Below are 19730 nucleotides of genomic sequence, written 5' to 3' on the forward strand. Positions count from 1 at the left end.
TTTTAATACAAAGCGTTAAATATAATTATTTTGGAAAGTCTTTACTATTGACAACCTTCTTGCTTTGGCCTGATTTTGTTGTTCTTAAAATTTGTTTTACCTTAACAATAATACTATCTTTTTTAAAAAATTTTAACGTTTTTTTTCCTGTTTATATGCAAATTGAAAAAGAGACTATAAAAAAATCAACTTTTTTAAACTTTAATTAAAACGTGTGAAGAAGCAGCGAGGTTTTCCTTATAGGCACACAACAGCCATTTCCTAACAAAACACACGAAAAACTTTCATGTTTCTACATGCCAGATATGCTTTTTTTCTTTATCACCTCCAGTTATAATCCTCGAATGTATTTAAAAAATGCATATGGAAGTAAAAATAATTTTTGTTGTTATTCTAACTCTAAAAACCTGACTATTTAGTGAAAATCTACAAACAAAAAAAGAAAAAAGTCATTCAAAAATATCAACAACAACTTTTATACTATACGCCCACACAACTAAACAAAAAAATTCTCTGAAGAGTTGGAAAAGCACGCGATTATGATAAATATTAAAAACGGAAGGAGAAACCTTAAGTCCAGATTATAGAATACACAGAATATAGACTGGAGTATAGACTATACTGTAGACTAGATTATAGAGTAGATTAGACTATAGACTATACTATAGAGTAGACTATAGAATATACTATAGACTATACTATAGACTAGACTATAGACTAGACTATAGACTAGACTATAGAGTAGACTATAGAATATACTATAGACTATACTATAGACTAGACTATAGACTAGACTATAGACTATACTTTAGAGTAGACTATAGACTAGACTATAGACTAGACTATAGACTAGACTATAGACTAGACTATAGACTAGACTATAGACTAGACTATAGACTAGACTAGACTATAGACTAGACTAGACTAGACTAGACTAGACTAGACTAGACTATAGACTAGACTATAGACTAGACTATAGACTAGACTATAGACTAGACTATAGACTAGACTATAGACTAGACTATAGACTAGACTATAGACTAGACTATAGACTAGACTATAGACTAGACTATAGACTAGACTATAGACTAGACTATAGACTAGACTATAGACTAGACTATAGACTAGACTATAGACTAGACTATAGACTAGACTATAGACTAGACTATAGACTAGACTATAGATTAGACTATAGACTAGACTATAGACTAGACTATAGACTAGACTATAGACTAGACTATAGACTAGACTATAGACTAGACTAGTAGACTAGACTAGACTAGACTATAGACTAGACTATAGACTAGACTATAGACTAGACTATAGACTAGACTATAGACTAGACTATAGACTAGACTATAGACTAGACTATAGACTAGACTATAGACTAGACTATAGACTAGACTATAGACTAGACTATAGACTAGACTATAGACTAGACTATAGACTAGACTATAGACTAGACTATAGACTAGACTATAGACTAGACTATAGACTAGACTATAGACTAGACTAGACTACTATAGACTAGACTATAGACTACACTATAGACTAGACTGTAGACTAGACTATAGACTAGACTATAGACTAGACTATAGACTAGACTATAGACTAGACTATAGACTAGACTATAGACTAGACTATAGACTAGACTATAGACTAGACTATAGACTGGACTATATACTAGACTATACACTAGGCTATTAAATAGCGCTAGTCTAGTATGTATGTATTTTAGCCAATAATCTAGTTCATATGTATGTACGTGCCTTATTTGCTTCTTCTCAGTTTTGTTAAATTCTTTGTTTTTTAACTCGTGTTTAGACAATGTTTGATAAGAGTTTTCTAAAGCCCTGGAAAACTGTGTTTGTAATTGTACTTCAACACTCACAAGTAATTAAACTGTCTGTCTCTCGCTCTCTCTCTACAAACACCCACATATACACGCACTACATGCACGTGTAAATAAATCACCATTTTTTTTTTGAAATTTATCCTTTTACAACATGTGTGCACGTGTCTGTAAGAGTGTTAGTAAGTAATTTACGAAAGACAACAAAAACAACTAACAACATTTTTGTCAGGAATATTAAAAACTCTCAAGTGTGTTAGTTGAAATTGTTGTTAGAAAACCATAAATCTTTGAGAAGTGAAAAGTTGCAAACAAAAAAGTGCATTTCTACTTGAAGGCTTTTTCCAGTTTTTTTTTTTGCATAAAGTAACTGAAAGTGCAAAAAACAATGATTGCGAAACAGCGACAACAGCAATTTAGTATGTACATATGTAGATAAGTATGTATGTATATCTTGTCTTGAAAGCCAATAAACCTTAAAACATGAAAAAAAAAAATAGAAAATAATGAAAAAAGTAGGATCCTTTTAACATGTTAACAAAGTGTTCAAAAAAACACACACACACATGAAAACACTCGTGTCGTTTATACATCTAGCAAAATTAATAAATAGAAGTTGAAATACACTCATCAACCTACACAGCTTGATATCAATATTTTAACATGATATTATTCTCCTTCACTTTCACTTCTCGTTGGAAAAATGAACACAAGCGATATTTCAACAAAATACATAAATTCTTGTAGTTAAATGAATGCATTTATTATTCATCGTTTTGAATATTAGGAGTTTTATGTAAGTAATAAATGTAAAAAGTTTATGTTTAATACTTAATTCTATGTATAAATATTTTTGTTGGTGCCAGGACAATAAATTTTAAATGCAGGAGGTTATATTTCATTATTTAGAGGAATAAAACGACAGACACACTTGGTTTGGACTGAACTCAATGCATTAAATTGGTTTAATTAATTTAATATCTTTAAAGTTGCTCTGACAACTTTTCTATACAAAAAGTTGCCTTGACAACTTTTCTATACAAAAAGTTGCCTTGACAACTTTTCTATACAAAAAGTTGCCTTGACAACTTTTCTATACAAAAAGTTGCCCTGACATCTTTTCTATACGAAAACCAGCTCTAACAACTTTTCTATACGAAAAGTTGCCCTGACAACATTTCTATACAAAAAGTTGATCTAATGAAATGTTGATCTATACGAAATGTTGCTCTGACAACTTTGCTATACGGAAACTAGCTCTGACAACTTTTCTATATGATAAGTTGATTTGACAATTTTTCATATGGAAAAGATGCTTTGACAACTTTTCTACATGAAAAGTTTATTTGACAACTTTTCTATATGAAAAGTTGCTTTGACAACTTTTCTATATGAAAAGTAGCTTTGACAACTTTTCTATATGAAAGTTGCTTTGACAACTTTTCTATATGAAAGCTGCTTGACAACTTTTCTGTATGAAAAGTTGCCTTGAACACTTTTCTATAAGAAAAGTTGCTTTGACAACTTCTCTATATGAAAAGTTGCTTTGACAACTTTTCTATACCAAAAGTTGCTTTGACAACTTTTCTATACCAAAAGTTGCTTCGACTACTCTTCTATAGGAAAAGTTGCTCTGAAAACTTTTTTATACGAAAAGTTGCTCAGTTGCTTCTTTATACCAAAAGTTGCTCAGACAACTTTTCTATACGAAAACTTGTCCTGCCAACTTTTCTATACGAAAACTTGCTCTGGCAATTTTTCTATAAGAAAACTTGTTCTAACAACTTTTCTCTATTCGAAAAAATGTTCAGAAAACTTTTTTATGCCAAAAGTTGTTATGACAACTTACCTTTCATAAAAGTTGCTCTTTAAAGTTTCTCTGACAACTTTTGATATGAAAAGTTGCTCTGACAAATTTTCGATGTGAGTTGTTCTGTCAACTTTTCTGTATAAAAAGTTGCTCTGTCAATTTTTCTATATGAAAAGTTGCTTTGACAGCTTTTCTATACGAAAAGTTGCTTTGACAGCTTTTCTATACGAAAAGTTGCTTTGACAACTGTTCTATACGAAAACTTGCTTTGACAGCTGCTGCATACGAAAACTTGCTTTGACAACTGTTCTATACGAAAACTTGATATGACAACTTTTCTATAAGAAAACTTGCTCTAACAACTGTTATATATAAAAGCTTGGTCTGACAAGGAAAAGTTGCTACGAAAAGTTGCTCTCAAAACTTTTCCATGCGAAAAGTTGCTCACCAAACTTTTCTATACAAAAACTTGCTACGACAACTTTTCTATATAAAAACATGGTATGACAACTCCATACGAAAAATTGTTCTGACAACTTTTTTTATGCTCTGTTAATTTTTCTTTAACAAAATTTGTTCTTTTAGTTTTGTTTTAAGAAAACTTGAGCTTTTTTAATTTTTTAAGGAAAATTTGCTCTGTTAAGTAACTTTTCTTTGAGAAAAGTTGCTCTGTTAAAAGATGTTGCTCTGTTAGTTATACTTTAAGAAAAGTTGTTCTTTTACAGTATCTTTTGAGAAGAAGAACTCTGTCAACTTTTCTATCGGAAAGTTGCTTTTCTAAAGTTAACAGAGCAACTTTTCTAATATTCTAATATTGTGCAACAAAAGACAGTAAAAGTTTTTTTCTTATAACTATTCAACATACTGTACAAACTACTACCATTTGTAATTATGAAAAATTAAAAAAGAAAACTTCAAACATCTCCATTAATTTTCAAAAGATTTTTAGAATCTTAAACGAGGGAGTTAAATGGATATTAAAAAAACAGAACTAATAACTTGCATCTTCATCAACTAAATGCAAGTTTTTAGTTGAAAACATGAACATATGTGTTTTATGAAGAATCATTTTCATTATTAATTTTTTTTTCTTTCTGACTCATATGCCATGAATACAAGGTGTTGGTAAAGTGGCATTAAGCCAAGTTTAATATGCAACCAGATATGGCAAGAAAAAAAAATAATACAAAATTTAGCAGCTATAATGTTACGCATACATACGTATGTGTAAAACTTTAATGTGCACAGCACTTTAGTTAAAAAACTGAATGCTTCCAAGCCAAAAGCAACTAAAAATAGCAGCAACATCATTGCTCATAGTTAAGTCTTTAGGGAATAGTTAATAGCAAAAAGTGTGGTTAAAAGGAATGATTACCCAAAATATAACATACATACTATCATATAAACACAAATATTTACACACACACTACTATGGTTTAAAACCAACACTCATAGTCCTGGTTAACAAACACCCTCACACTATGTAAGGAAAGTCACTCATATGTGTACGTTGAAGAGAAGAAAAATTCTGAACTTTTATATCTATTTAGATCCCAGCTCATATATCATGAGAACATATTGTGATTATACTTCGCATTATTTAAATATGGAACAAAGTCATTAATAAGTTGCCCTTAAAATTTATGTTCTATGAAAAGATGATCCGACAATTTTTTTAAAAGAATTTCTATACAAAAAGTTGCTCTGACAACAATTGCTTGACAGCTTTTCTATACGAAAACTTGCTCTGACAACTTTTTTATACGAAAAGTTGCTCTGACAACATTTCTATACGAATATACGAATAGTTTCTCTGACAACCGTCCTATACGAAAATTTTCTCTGACAACTTTTCTATATGAAAAGTTGCTCTGTCAACTTTTCTATATGAAAAGTTGTTCTGTCAACTTTTCTATATGAAAAGTTGCTCTGACAATTTTTCTATCTGAAAATTTGCTCAGACAACTTTTCTATACGAAAAGTTGCTCTGTCAACTTTTCTATATGAAAAGTTGCTCTGTCAACTTTTCTATATGAGAAGTTGCTCTGACCACTTTTCTTTATGAAAAGTCTCTCTGAGAACTTGATTTGACAGATTATCTATATAAAAAGTTGCTCTGACAACTTTTCTATATAAAAAGTTGCTCTGACAACTTTTCTATATAAAAAGTTGCTCTGACAAATTTTCTATATGAAAAGTTGCTCTGACAACTTTTCTATACGAAAACTTTCTCCAACAACTTTTCAGTATAAAAACTTGGTCTGACAAATTCTCTGTACGAAAACATTCTCTGATATCATTTATGCAAAAACTAGCTCTAAGGACATGATAAGCGTTTTCAAATACTCCTTAGTATATGCAATAATAATAGTAATGAACGAAAACAAAATCAGAATGAAGAAAAAAACTCTCCTCATAATAACGGCCAACCAACAACGACAACATAAATTCATGACAAAATGTTTTTAGTGGAAACACTAAATGGTTGGTGGGTTGGCTGTATAGATGATTTTCATCGTATGTTGGCTGTTTCTCTTGGCTGACTGACAAACTATTTGTTTGACTAACTATGAGTAACAGTTTAATTTTTTTTTTGGTAATTTATTTCTTTACCATATCAACGACATTTATACACTGGAGACTTTTCGTTGTAATATTCCTTTTTATCCTTATGATCATACTTATCAACATTATTATCGTCATCATCATCATCGTAGTCGTTCAGTCTTATAGTCATTGTAGTAAGTAAGTTTTTTTATATTTGATTCTTTTCATATGTTGACATTGGAATGTGCAATTTTCGTGAAAGTGTGCTGGCAACTGAGCTTTACTAAGAACTTAATGCCACATATTTTTTATAATTTTTTTTTGCTATATTATTTGGAAGTAGTCTTATACCCAGCCATTCGTTTATTGGCGCCTCTTTCCTCTTAATAATATTTTTTGTTGGTTTTTTGTTGGAGTTGTTATGGTTGTCAGTTTATAAATGTCCTTTTATTATTAGTTTTAAGTAGTTGATAAGTAAGTATTTAGTACAATAAATGGTAGTTTCATTGGAAATTGATGCAAATACTTAATTTAATATAACATATGTTGTGATGACTTCTATAAGAAAAGTTGTTTGGACAACTTTTCTATATCAAAAGTTGCCCTGACTACATTTTTTAAGAAAATATGAGAAATTTTCTATACTCAAAGTTGCTCTGAAAATGTCTCCATAACAAGAGTTGCTCTGACAACTTTTCTATACGAATAGTTGCTCTGACAACTTTTCTATACGAATAGTTGCTCTGACAACTTTTCCATGCCAGAAGTGGCTCTGACAACTTTTCTATATGAAAAGTTCCTCTGACAACTTTTCTATACGAAAAGTTCCTCTGACAACTTTTCTATACGAAAAGTTCCTCTGACAACTTTTCTATACGAAAAGTTCCTCTGACAACTTTTCTATACGAAAAGTTCCTCTGACAACTTTTCTATACGAAAAGTTCCTCTGACAACTTTTCTTTACGAAAAGTTACTCTGACAACTTTTCTTTACAAAAAGTTCCTCTGACAACTTTTCTTTACGAAAAGTTACTCTGACAACTTTTCTTTACAAAAGTTCCTCTGACAACTTTTCTTTACGAAAAGTTGCTCTAACAACTTTTCTATACGAAAAGTTGCTCTGACAACTTTTCTATACGAAAAGTTCCTCTGACAACTTTTCTATACGAAAAGTTCCTCTGACAACTTTTCTATACGAAAAGTTCCTCTGACAACTTTTCTTTACGAAAAGTTTCTCTGACAACTTTTCTTTACAAAAAGTTCCTCTGACAACTTTTCTTTACGAAAAGTTTCTCTGACAACTTTTCTTTACAAAAAGTTCCTCTGACAACTTTTCTTTACGAAAAGCTCCTTCAAAAATTTTTCTTTACGAAAAGTTCCTCCGACAACTTTTCTATACGAAAAGTTCCTCTGACAACTTTTCTATACGAAAAGTTCCTCTGACAACTTTTTTATACGAAAAGTTCCTCTGACAACTTTTCTATACGAAAAGTTCCTCTGACAACTTTTCTATACGGAAAGTTCCTCTGACAACTTTTCTATACGAAAAGTTCCTCTGACAACTTTTCTTTACGAAAAGTTCCTCTGACAACTTTTCTTTACAAAAAGTTCCTCTGACAACTTTTCTTTACGAAAAGTTACTCTGACAACTTTGCTTTACAAAAGGTTCCTCTGACAACTTTTCTTTACGAAAAGTTCCTCTGACAACGTTTCTAAACGAAAAGTTCCTCTGACAACTTTTCTATACGAAAAGTTCCTCTGACAACTTTTCTAAACGAAAAGTTCATCTAACAAAGTTTCTATGCGAAAAGTGGCTCTGTTAACTTTTCTATGCAAATCTTGCTCCGACAACTTTACTATTCAATAAATTTTCTTTATAAAGTTTTGTCTTTATCAGCCTCTCAACCTTTATTTATGAAAACTTATTCTGATAACTTCTCTGTTGTACTTTTAACTTTTTTTAATAAATGTATTACTCTTTCAATCCATTTCCTAGGAATTCCTTAAAAACTATGGCAACACTTGAGATTTAAATTTAGTAGCAACTAAATTTCTCATGCCATCTAAAGGCCTAATAAAATTTACCTAAATTTACAGCAGCTTTTCATATTTTTAATACCAATCTTAAGGAATTATATTTGTTACTCAGAGCGATTTATTTTTCCTACTTGTACAACATCATCGTCATCATAATCATTCAGTGTCATCATCATTAGAGTTTGTTGTTTTTCCTACATAAGATACTTTGCTTCTTTATTATTTACATGTTCTTTTTTTCTTTTTGCTTAAGTACATCATTAGTCTGTTGTTTAAGTTCTTGTTTCCTTTATCCTTTCTGTGTCATATTTACGTTATTTTCATTCATCTGCTGTCATTGAAACAGACGCACTATGGTTCATAAAAACGCACATACATTTATTATCTTCAAAAAGTCCTTACGCATTTTATTTGACATGGATTTTTTTCCTCTTTCTTGTTTTTTTATTGTATTAATCATTTTTACATGTAGTAAGAGAAGTGTTATTATCGTGTTCTTGAGTAAAACAGTAATAGTCTGAAGATGTAAATCTGATGAGTAAGAAGCTAAAGTAAATTTGTTTTAGAAAAACTGAGAATACTGTGGCACAATGGGTTTGGTGTAAAAAAATGTGATGCTTAAAATAAATTTTTAGGAAATGTAAATAATTTAAGTAAGAGTTTTGCTAACCCACTGTCACTTTACCCTGCTGCTGTTCCCAACAAGTATTTCTTAGAAAAAGGTATTTAAAAGTAACACAAGTTATTTTCATTTTCCACTTTTTAATAATTTATGCGTTTATTCATTTTGCATGCATATTTCTTCTCCTCTCTTCCCTCGTCACACTAATTTAGTGTTTTTTGTTGCTGTAACAAGTTTCAGTTTTTTATGATTATTATGAAATTACTAAAAGTTTATATTATAAGATTTGTAGCTGTTTATTTTTTCATTTAAAAGTTTTAGTCTAAAGCGAAAAACTTGTCATAATTTTATAAATGATTTTAAAGTTAATGAACTGTTACACACCCATACAGAGTTTAGAAACAGACACAAAACACTTATTCACATAACCATACACCCTTCCATTTCGCTGTTGTTAAAAATAATAATTATTATAGAGTAGTTGGCCAAGTTCCACTAGTCCAGTTCTAGTTCAGTTCTAGTTTAGTTCTAGTTCAGTTCTAGTTCAGTACTAGTTCAGTTCTAGTTCAGTTCTAGTTCAGTTCTAGTTCAGTTCTAGTTCAGTTCTAGTTCAGTTCTAGTTCAGTTCTAGTTCAGTTCTAGTTCAGTTCTAGTTCAGTTCTAGTTCAGTTCTAGTTCAGTTCTAGTTCAGTTCTAGTTCAGTTCTAGTTCAGTTCTAGTTCAGTTCTAGCAGTTCTAGTTCAGTTCTAGTTCAGTTCTAGTTCAGTTCTAGTTCAGTTCTAGTTCAGTTCTAGTTCAGTTCTAGTTCAGTTCTAGTTCAGTTTCTAGTTCAGTTCTAGTTCAGTTCTAGTTCAGTTCTAGTTCAGTTCTAGTTCAGTTCTAGTTCAGTTCTAGTTCAGTTCTAGTTCAGTTCTAGTTCAGTTTCAGTTCAGTTCTAGTTCAGTTCTAGTTCAGTTCTAGTTCAGTTCTAGTTTCAGTTCTAGTTCAGTTCTAGTTCAGTTCTAGTTCAGTTCTAGTTCAGTTCTAGTTCAGTTCTAGTTCAGTTCTAGTTCAGTTCTAGTTCAGTTCTAGTTCAGTTCTAGTTCAGTTCTAGTTCAGTTCTAGTTCAGTTCTAGTCAGTTCTGTTCAGTTCTAGTTCAGTTCTAGTTCAGTTCTAGTTCAGTTCTAGTTCAGTTCTAGTTCAGTTCTAGTTCAGTTCTAGTTCAGTTCTAGTTCAGTTCTAGTTCAGTTCTAGTTCAGTTCTAGTTCAGTTCTAGTTCAGTTCTAGTTCAGTTCTAGTTCAGTTCTAGTTCAGTTCTAGTTCAGTTCTAGTTCAGTTCTAGTTCAGTTCTAGTTCAGTTCTAGTTCAGTTCTAGTTCAGTTCTAGTTCAGTTCTAGTTCAGTTCTAGTTCAGTTCTAGTTCAGTTCTAGTTCAGTTCTAGTTCAGTTCTAGTTCAGTTCTAGTTCAGTTCTAGTTCAGTTCTAGTTCAGTTCTAGTTCAGTTCTAGTTCAGTTCTAGTTCAGTTCTAGTTCAGTTCTAGTTCAGTTCTAGTTCAGTTCTAGTTCAGTTCTAGTTCAGTTCTAGTTCAGTTCTAGTTCAGTTCTAGTTCAGTTCTAGTTCAGTTCTAGTTCAGTTCTAGTTCAGTTCTAGTTCAGTTCTAGTTCAGTTCTAGTTCAGTTCTAGTTCAGTTCTAGTTCAGTTCTAGTTCAGTTTAGTTCAGTTCTAGTTCAGTTCTAGTTCAGTTCTAGTTCAGTTCTAGTTCAGTTCTAGTTCAGTTCTAGTTCTAGTTCGTTCTAGTTCAGTTCTAGTTCAGTTCTAGTTCAGTTCTATTTCAGTTCTAGTTCAGTTCTAGTTCAGTCTAGTTCAGTTCTAGTTCAGTTCTAGTTCAGTTCTAGTTCGGTTCTAGTTCAGTTCTAGTTCAGTTCTAGTTCAGTTCTAGTTCAGTTCTAGTTCAGTTTTAGTTCAGTTCTAGTTCAGTTCTAGTTCAGTTCTAGTTCAGTTCTAGTTCAGTTCTAGTTCGTTCTAGTTCAGTTCTAGTTCAGTTCTAGTTCAGTTCTAGTTCAGTTCTAGTTCAGTTCTAGTTCAGTTCTAGTTCAGTTCTAGTTCAGTTCTAGTTCAGTTCTAGTTCAGTTCTAGTTCAGTTCTAGTTCAGTTCTAGTTCAGTTCTAGTTCAGTTCTAGTCAGTTCTAGTTCAGTTCTAGTCAGTTCTAGTTCTAGTTCAGTTCTAGTTCAGTTCTAGTTCAGTTCTCAGTTCTAGTTCAGTTCTAGTTCAGTTCTAGTTCAGTTCTAGTTCAGTTCTAGTTCAGTTCTAGTTCAGTTCTAGTTCAGTTCTAGTTCAGTTCTAGTTCAGTTCTAGTTCAGTTCTAGTTCAGTTCTAGTTCAGTTCTAGTTCAGTTCTAGTTCAGTTCTAGTTCAGTTCTAGTTCAGTTCTAGTTCAGTTCTAGTTCAGTTCTAGTTCAGTTAGTTCAGTTTTCTAGTTCAGTTCTAGTTCAGTTCTAGTTCAGTTCTAGTTCAGTTCTAGTTCAGTTCAAGTTCAGTTCTAGTTCAGTTCTAGTTCAGTTCTAGTTCAGTTCTAGTTCAGTTCTAGTTCAGTTCTAGTTCAGTTCTAGTTCAGTTCTAGTTCAGTTCTAGTTCAGTTCTAGTTCAGTTCTAGTTCAGTTCTAGTTCAGTTCTAGTTCAGTTCTAGTTCAGTTCTAGTTCAGTTCTAGTTCAGTTCTAGTTCAGTTCTAGTTCAGTTCTAGTTCAGTTCTAGTTCAGTTCTAGTTCAGTTCTAGTTCAGTTCTAGTTCAGTTCTAGTTCAGTTCTAGTTCAGTTCTAGTTCAGTTCTAGTTCAGTTCTAGTTCAGTTCTAGTTCAGTTCTAGTTCAGTTCTAGTTCAGTTCTAGTTCAGTTCTAGTTCAGTTCTAGTTCAGTTCTAGTTCAGTTCTAGTTCAGTTCTAGTTCAGTTCTAGTTCAGTTCTAGTTCAGTTCTAGTTCAGTTCTAGTTCAGTTCTAGTTCAGTTCTAGTTCAGTTCTAGTTCAGTTCTAGTTCAGTTCTAGTTCAGTTCTAGTTCAGTTCTAGTTCAGTTCTAGTTCGTTCTAGTTCAGTTCTAGTTCAGTTCTAGTTCAGTTCTAGTTCAGTTCTAGTTCAGTTCTAGTTCAGTTCTAGTTCAGTTCTAGTTCAGTTCTAGTTCAGTTCTAGTTCAGTTCTAGTTCATTTCTAGTTCAGTTCTAGTTCAGTTCTAGTTCAGTTCTAGTTCAGTTCTAGTTCAGTTCTAGTTCAGTTCTAGTTCAGTTCTAGTTCAGTTCTAGTTCAGTTCTAGTTCAGTTCTAGTTCAGTTCTAGTTCAGTTAGTTCAGTTCTAGTTTAGTTCTAGTTCAGTTCTAGTTCAGTTCTAGTTCAGTTCTAGTTCAGTTCTAGTTCAGTTCTAGTTCAGTTCTAGTTCAGTTCTAGTTCAGTTCTAGTTCAGTTCTAGTTCAGTTCTAGTCAGTTCTAGTTCAGTTCTGTTCCAATTAAATTTTAGTTCAGTTCTGCAGTAGTATATGCCAAGATGTAAACATTTTACTGAGTGTTTGTATTATGGCTTTGTTGGATATGAGAAGGAATATTACCAACTCTGTAAAATTATTTATTATGCATTACATTTGAAATTTATTGTAAAAGAATTTTTGCAGTAAAATGTAATTTTGTTTAAATATTAAACAATTACAATGGAAATAAAAACGAAATTTACCTTTAGGTTAGAAATTTGTGTGATTTTTTTTTTTTAATTTTAAAATATTTTTACGAGAAAGGGCTTAGTTTTGTTGGAATATGTAGCTGTCGTAACCTGTGAATTATATGTAGCAATATTTATTGTGTATTTTAAAGAAAATTAAATCGTTTTGAAATTGCTGTAAAATTGAACTTTATATAAATACTGCAATTATTGTCATTATCACTGTCACACTCTAAAAAATGTTTGCTAATAATAATTACATTTTATGTTCACTTTAATAGAATAAATAAATACAATTAATTATAAATTCTATGTATTCTATGTAAATTCTATGTGTTATATAATAATCATTATAATTAGTAGTGTACAAAATGTAATTGTTATTTAAATTGTTTTTTTTTCTGGTATCTCTAATTAGATGCTAAAAATTTTCAAGTTTTTATAATTAGTATTATTTATTATATCTTATATTTGGTGATATATAGACAGTGAGAAAAATTAATTTTTTTTATCTGAACTTTCAAGCCTTTTCAATACTGTTAGAAATTGCATGAATACTAGTCTCGTAACTTAGTTTAACATGTATATATGAAAAGAATCTAACTATTAGGGCGATGTCGGAGGTCTTTTTTCTTAAAAATTAAATTGTTAAATTAATTAGACATTTTACAACATATTGTTGTTTTAGCCATGACTAACACTATGTAATTATTTGTAAATTAATTTTAATTTTTCAATGTAAGTTTAATATCAGTGTAAGTTTTTTTTTGGAAAAAAATTATTAAATTAATAGTGCAAAATTGCAACAATCGCACACATGAAAATAATACTAATAAAAACGATATTTAATATTTTAATTTATTTGAAAGTGTTTTTTGTGAGCGAAATAGTTTATTTTTGCAAGTGAAACTTTTTGAAAAATAAAATAAAATGAAATAGTGTATTATAAATATATGTATTTTCATTACATATATTGCAGAGATTTTTTGTTAAATTAATTTTACATAGAAAACCATTTTTTTAAAAATCCTACACAAACACGCAGTATAACAAAATTGTGTTATATAGAAATTAAATATTATTTTAGGAAACACACACAGATTCATATAAAATTTTTATGAAAAAAAAAAAACATTAAATAACAATTATAGGGGTCTAATGCTTATGCACAAAGCGTATTTGCTGGTGTTGCAAAAACACTGACCCCCGATGACTTGTCTTTTATATATCCCTCTTTTCTCCTTTTGTTGTCACCCTCACTGACATTATCCTTTATAGGCTTTAATTATCATTTTTTTTTTTCGTTTTATAAATGACTCTTAAATTTAATTTAATACTATAAATTTCAATAAATATTTGCTGCTATTTGTGCTACTGCCATTATATATTTTATTTCCTAAATCCTAGATTGAAATAGATAAAAATTTCCATACACTAGTATTTATAATTTGTTTTTAGTTGTTGTTTTCTATGAGATTATATTTTTATAGTTTTTTTTCTGTAATTTTTGCGGAAATCTCTGCGTACCCCAATGTATAATTATATTAATTTCACATTCTGTCATTCGTATGACAATATATTTTAGTGGTGCTATCAAGTGGACCAGGATATATTAATTTCATATATGATTGTCTCCATTACAAAAATAGAACTAGAATTTAACTGAAAACTGAATTAGAACTGAACTAGAACTGAACTTGTACTAGAACTGAACTAGAACTGACTAGAACTGAACTAGAAATGAACTAGAACTGAACTAGAACTGAACTTAGAACTGACTAGAACTGAACTAGAAACTGAACTAGAACTGAACTAGAACTGAACTAGAACTGAACTAGAACTGAACTAGAACTGAACTAGAACTGAACTAGAACTGAACTAGACTGAACTAGAACTGAACTAGAACTGAACTAGAACTGAACTAGAACTGAACTAGAACTGAACTAGAACTGAACTGAAGAACTGAACTAGAACTGAACTAGAACTGAACTAAACTGAACTAGAACTGAACTAGAACTGAACTAGAACTGAACTAGAACTGAACTAGAACTGAACTAGAACTGAACTAGAACTGAACTAGAACTGAACTAGAACTGAACTAGAACTGAACTAGAACTGAACTAGAACTGAACTAGAACTGAACTAGAACTGAACTAGAACTGAAAGAACTGAACTAGAACTGAACTAGAACTGAACTAGAAACTGAACTAGAACTGAACTAGAACTGAACTAGAACTGAACTAGAACTGAACTAGAACTGAACTAGAACTGAACTAGAACTGAACTAGAACTGAACTAGAACTGAACTAGAACTGAACTAGAACTGAACTAGAACTGAACTAGAACTGAACTAGAACTGAACTAGAACTGAACTAGAACTGAACTAGAACTGAACTAGAACTGAACTAGAACTGAACTAGAACTGAACTAGAACTGAACTAGAACTGAACTAGAACTGAACTAGAACTGAACTAGAACTGAACTAGAACTGAACTAAACTGAAGAACTAGAACTGAACTGAACTAGAACTGAACTAGAACTGAACTAGAACTGAACTAGAACTGAACTAGAACTGAACTAGAACTGAACTAGAATTGAACTAGAACTGAACTAGAACTGAACTAGAACTGAACTAGAACTGAACTAGAACTGAACTAGAACTGAACTAGAACTGAACTAGAACTGAACTAGAACTGAACTAGAACTGAACTAGAACTGAACTAGAACTGAACTAGAACTGAACTAGAACTGAACTAGAACTGAACTAGAACTGAACTAGAACTGAACTAGAACTGAACTAGAACTGAACTAGAACTGAACTAGAACTGAACTAGAACTGAACTAGAACTGAACTAGAACTGAACTAGAACTGAACTAGAACTGAACTAGAACTGAACTAGAACTGAACTAGAACTGAACTAGAACTGAACCAGAACTGAACTAGAACTGAACTAGAACTGAACTAGAACTGAACTAGGACTGAACTAGGACTGAACTAGAACTGAACTAGAACTGAACTAGAACTGAACTAGAACTGAACTGAACTAGAACTGAACTAGAACTGAACTAGAAATGAACTAGAACTGAACTAGAACTGAACTAGAACTGAACTAGAACTGAACTAGAACTGAACAAGAACTGAACTAGAACTGAACTAGAACTGAACTAGAACTGAACTAGAACTGAACTAGAACTGAACTAGAACTGAACTAGAACTGAACTAGAACTGAACTAGAACTGAACTAGAACTGAACTAGAACTGAACTAGAACTGAACTAGAACTGAACTAGAACTGAACTAGAACTGAACTAGAACTGAACTAGAACTGAACTAGAACTGAACTAGAACTGAACTAGAACTGAACTAGAACTGAACTAGAACTGAACTAGAACTGAACTAGAACTGAACTAGAACTGAACTAGAACTGAACTAGAACTGAACTAGAACTGAACTAGAACTGAACTAGAACTGAACTAGAACTGAACTAGAACTGAACTAGAACTGAACTAGAACTGAACTAGAACTGAACTAGAACTGAACTAGAACTGAACTAGAACTGAACTAGAACTGAACTAGAACTGAACTAGAACTGAACTAGAACTGAACTAGAACTGAACTAGAACTGAACTAGAACTGAACTAGAACTGAACTAGAACTGAACTAGAACTGAACTAGAACTGAACTAGAACTGAACTAGAACTGAACTAGAACTGAACTAGAACTGAACTAGAACTGAACTAGAACTGAACTAGAACTGAACTAGAACTGAACTAGAACTGAACTAGAACTGAACTAGAACTGAACTAGAACTGAACTAGAACTGAACTAGAACTGAACTAGAACTGAACTAGAACTGAACTAGAACTGAACTAGAACTGAACTAGAACTGAACTAGAACTGAACTAGAACTGAACTAGAACTGAACTAGAACTGAACTAGAACTGAACTAGAACTGAACTAGAACTGAACTAGAACTGAACTAGAACTGAACTAGAACTGAACTAGAACTGAACTAGAACTGAACTAGAACTGAACTAGAACTGAACTAGAACTGAACTAGAACTGAACTAGAACTGAACTAGAACTGAACTAGAACTGAACTAGAACTGAACTAGAACTGAACTAGAACTGAACTAGAACTGAACTAGAACTGAACTAGAATTGAACTAGAACTATAAGGCATTTGAAATTCATAGTTGCCTACCATATCTAGTAATTATTATATCTAATTTATTTTATGAATTTATTTTAATTTTCCTCTCTCTTATACCTCTTTCTAATACTTTTTTTATTTTTAGGCCAACAAACTGAAATCAACTGACCATGTGGTATGAATGAAACAAATATGTATGTATGTAGTTTTGAATGTTGCTAACGGAGAGCGTACATTCAACTTTGAAAACGACTACAGCGAATGAACTAAACAAAGCATACAAGCACATATTAAATGACCCCATCTTGTGTATTTAACAAACATTGACTTTGGCGTTGACACAGTTTCCAGTTTTTTCGTCATCATCACCATCAGCACTAGCGTTTTAAATGGATTTTCTACGATTCTCTATACCAAAAGGGATATAAATTTTTTGTTGTTTAAAACGAAACATTTCATTTGTGTTGTGGTTGGTTACTTTTGACACTCTACTGGGAGGTTTGTAGTAGTAGTAGTAGTTTGTATAACAACTTCTACCACTTTTATATTACTCTTCTGTTTCTGGCATTTGGACTCTCTGCCAGGTTTTGACCAGTCAGTCAAGGGTGAGTGGTTTATATTTAAGTGTCAAATTAAATTTAATTTATTATGGCTCAATAAGACTTAAATACCAGAAAAATATATAGATGGATATATGAAATATGTTTTTTTTAATATCAAAACGTTTCAAATGAAATTAAAATGCCACTGGGGGTTAACTATAGTTCCGTTTATTACTTATTATATGTATATATTTTAACTATATTCATATTTTTACTTTTTTATATTTATTTAGTGTATTTTTAGTGTATAAATTTTTGGTACAATTTCCTCTAATTCTTTGGTCAATTAAAGTTAGGTGGGTGATTATTTCGTTATCGATTTTATTATTTCATTTAATGGCTGTTGGTAAAGTAAATATTGACGACTATATGACGTGTTAATTGAATAAGAATTAATATTGAACCTTTAAATATTTACACACATACTATGTGTGACTAAATTGATTTAACATTTAATAATGACATCGATGGTTACAGTGAATATGCTGTCAGAAAGTTTGAGTATTTCATTAGATGGAATTTGTAACGGATTTCAAGAACTTTTTTAAGTCCACTTTTAAATACAAAAATTAAGGTGTCAAATTAGCACGAACTGGAACTAGAACTGAACTAGAACTAAACTAGAACTGAACTAGAACTGAACTAGAACTGAACTAGAACTGAACTAGAACTGAACTAGAACTGAACTAGAACTGAACTAGAACTGAACTAGAACTGAACTAGAACTGAACTAGAACTGAACTAGAACTGAACTAGAACTGAACTAGAACTGAACTAGAACTGAACTAGAACTGAACTAGAACTGAACTAGAACTGAACTAGAACTGAACTAGAACTGAACTAGAACTGAACTAGAACTGAACTAGAACTGAACTAGAACTGAACTAGAACTGAACTAGAACTGAACTAGAACTGAACTAGAACTAACTAGAACTGAACTAGAACTGAACTAGAACTGAACTAGAACTGAACTAGAACTGAACTAGAACTGAACTAGAACTGAACTAGAACTGAACTAGAACTGAACTAGAACTGAACTAGAACTGAACTAGAACTGAACTAGAACTGAACTAGAACTGAACTAGAACTGAACTAGAACTGAACTAGAACTGAACTAGAACTGAACTAGAACTGAACTAGAACTGAACTAGAACTGAACTAAACTGAACTAGAACTGAACTAGAACTGAACTAGAACTGAACTAGAACTGAACTAGAACTGAACTAGAACTGAACTAGAACTGAACTAGAACTGAACTAGAACTGAACTAGAACTGAACTAGAACTGAACTAGAACTGAACTAGAACTGAACTAGAACTGAACTAGAACTGAACTAGAACTGAACTAGAACTGAACTAGAACTAGAACTGAACTAGAACTGAACTAGAACTGAACTAGAACTGAACTAGAACTGAACTAGAACTGAACTAGAACTGAACTAGAACTGAACTAGAACTGAACTAGAACTGAACTAGAACTGAACTAGAACTGAACTAGAACTGAACTAGAACTGAACTAGAACTGAACTAGAACTGAACTAGAACTGAACTAGAACTGAACTAGAACTGAACTAGAACTGAACTAGAACTGAACTAGAACTGAACTAGAACTGAACTAGAACTGAACTAGAACTGAACTAGAACTGAATTAGAACTGAACTAGAACTGAACTGAGAACTGAACTAGAACTGAACTAGAACTGAACTAGAACTGAACTGGAACTGAACTAGAACTGAACTAGAACTGAACTAGAACTGAACTAGAACTGAACTAGAACTGAACTAGAACTGAACTAGAACTGAACTGGAACTGAACTAGACTGAACTAGAACTGAACTAGAACTGAACTAGAACTGAACTAGAACTGAACTAGAACTGAACTGAACTGAACTAGAACTGAACTAGAACTGAACTAGAACTGAACTAGAACTGAACTAGAACTGAACTAGAACTGAACTAGAACTGAACTAGAACTGAACTAGAACTGAACTAGAACTGAACTAGAACTGAACTAGAACTGAACTAGAACTGAACTAGAACTGAACTAGAACTGAACTAGAACTGAACTAGAACTGAACTAGAACTGAACTAGAACTGAACTAGAACTGAACTAGAACTGAACTAGAACTGAACTAGAACTGAACTAGAACTGAACTAGAACTGAACTAGAACTGAATTAGAACTGAACTAGAACTGAACTAGAACTGAACTGGAACTGAACTAGAACTGAACTAGAACTGAACTAGAACTGAACTGGAACTGAACTAGAACTGAACTAGAACTGAACTAGAACTGAACTAGAACTGAACTAGAACTGAACTAGAACTGAACTAGAACTGAACTGGAACTGAACTAGAACTGAACTAAACTGAACTAGAACTGAACTAGAACTGAACTAGAACTGAACTAGAACTGAACTAGAACTGAACTAGAA

General features: G+C 31.7%; 1 protein-coding gene and 1 long non-coding RNA gene across 2 annotated transcripts in view; one reads left to right on the plus strand and one right to left on the minus strand.

Moving 5' to 3' along the window:
• LOC119608715 (protein eyes shut-like) overlaps positions 1-19730 on the minus strand; it is a 79833-nt gene that overhangs the window by 58440 nt on the left and 1663 nt on the right.
• LOC119608720 overlaps positions 1-19730 on the plus strand; it is a 100474-nt gene that overhangs the window by 53895 nt on the left and 26849 nt on the right. Inside the window, exon 3 of the long non-coding RNA XR_005231834.1 lies at positions 16842-17301. This is a non-coding gene — a long non-coding RNA (uncharacterized LOC119608720). The remainder of the gene's footprint in view (positions 1-16841; positions 17302-19730) is intronic.

The sequence above is a fragment of the Lucilia sericata genome, unplaced genomic scaffold (assembly GCF_015586225.1).
Source record: "Lucilia sericata isolate MDLA Ls3-8-SP2 unplaced genomic scaffold, ASM1558622v1 Contig000875F_arrow, whole genome shotgun sequence".
NCBI classification, from domain to species: domain Eukaryota; kingdom Metazoa; phylum Arthropoda; class Insecta; order Diptera; family Calliphoridae; genus Lucilia; species Lucilia sericata.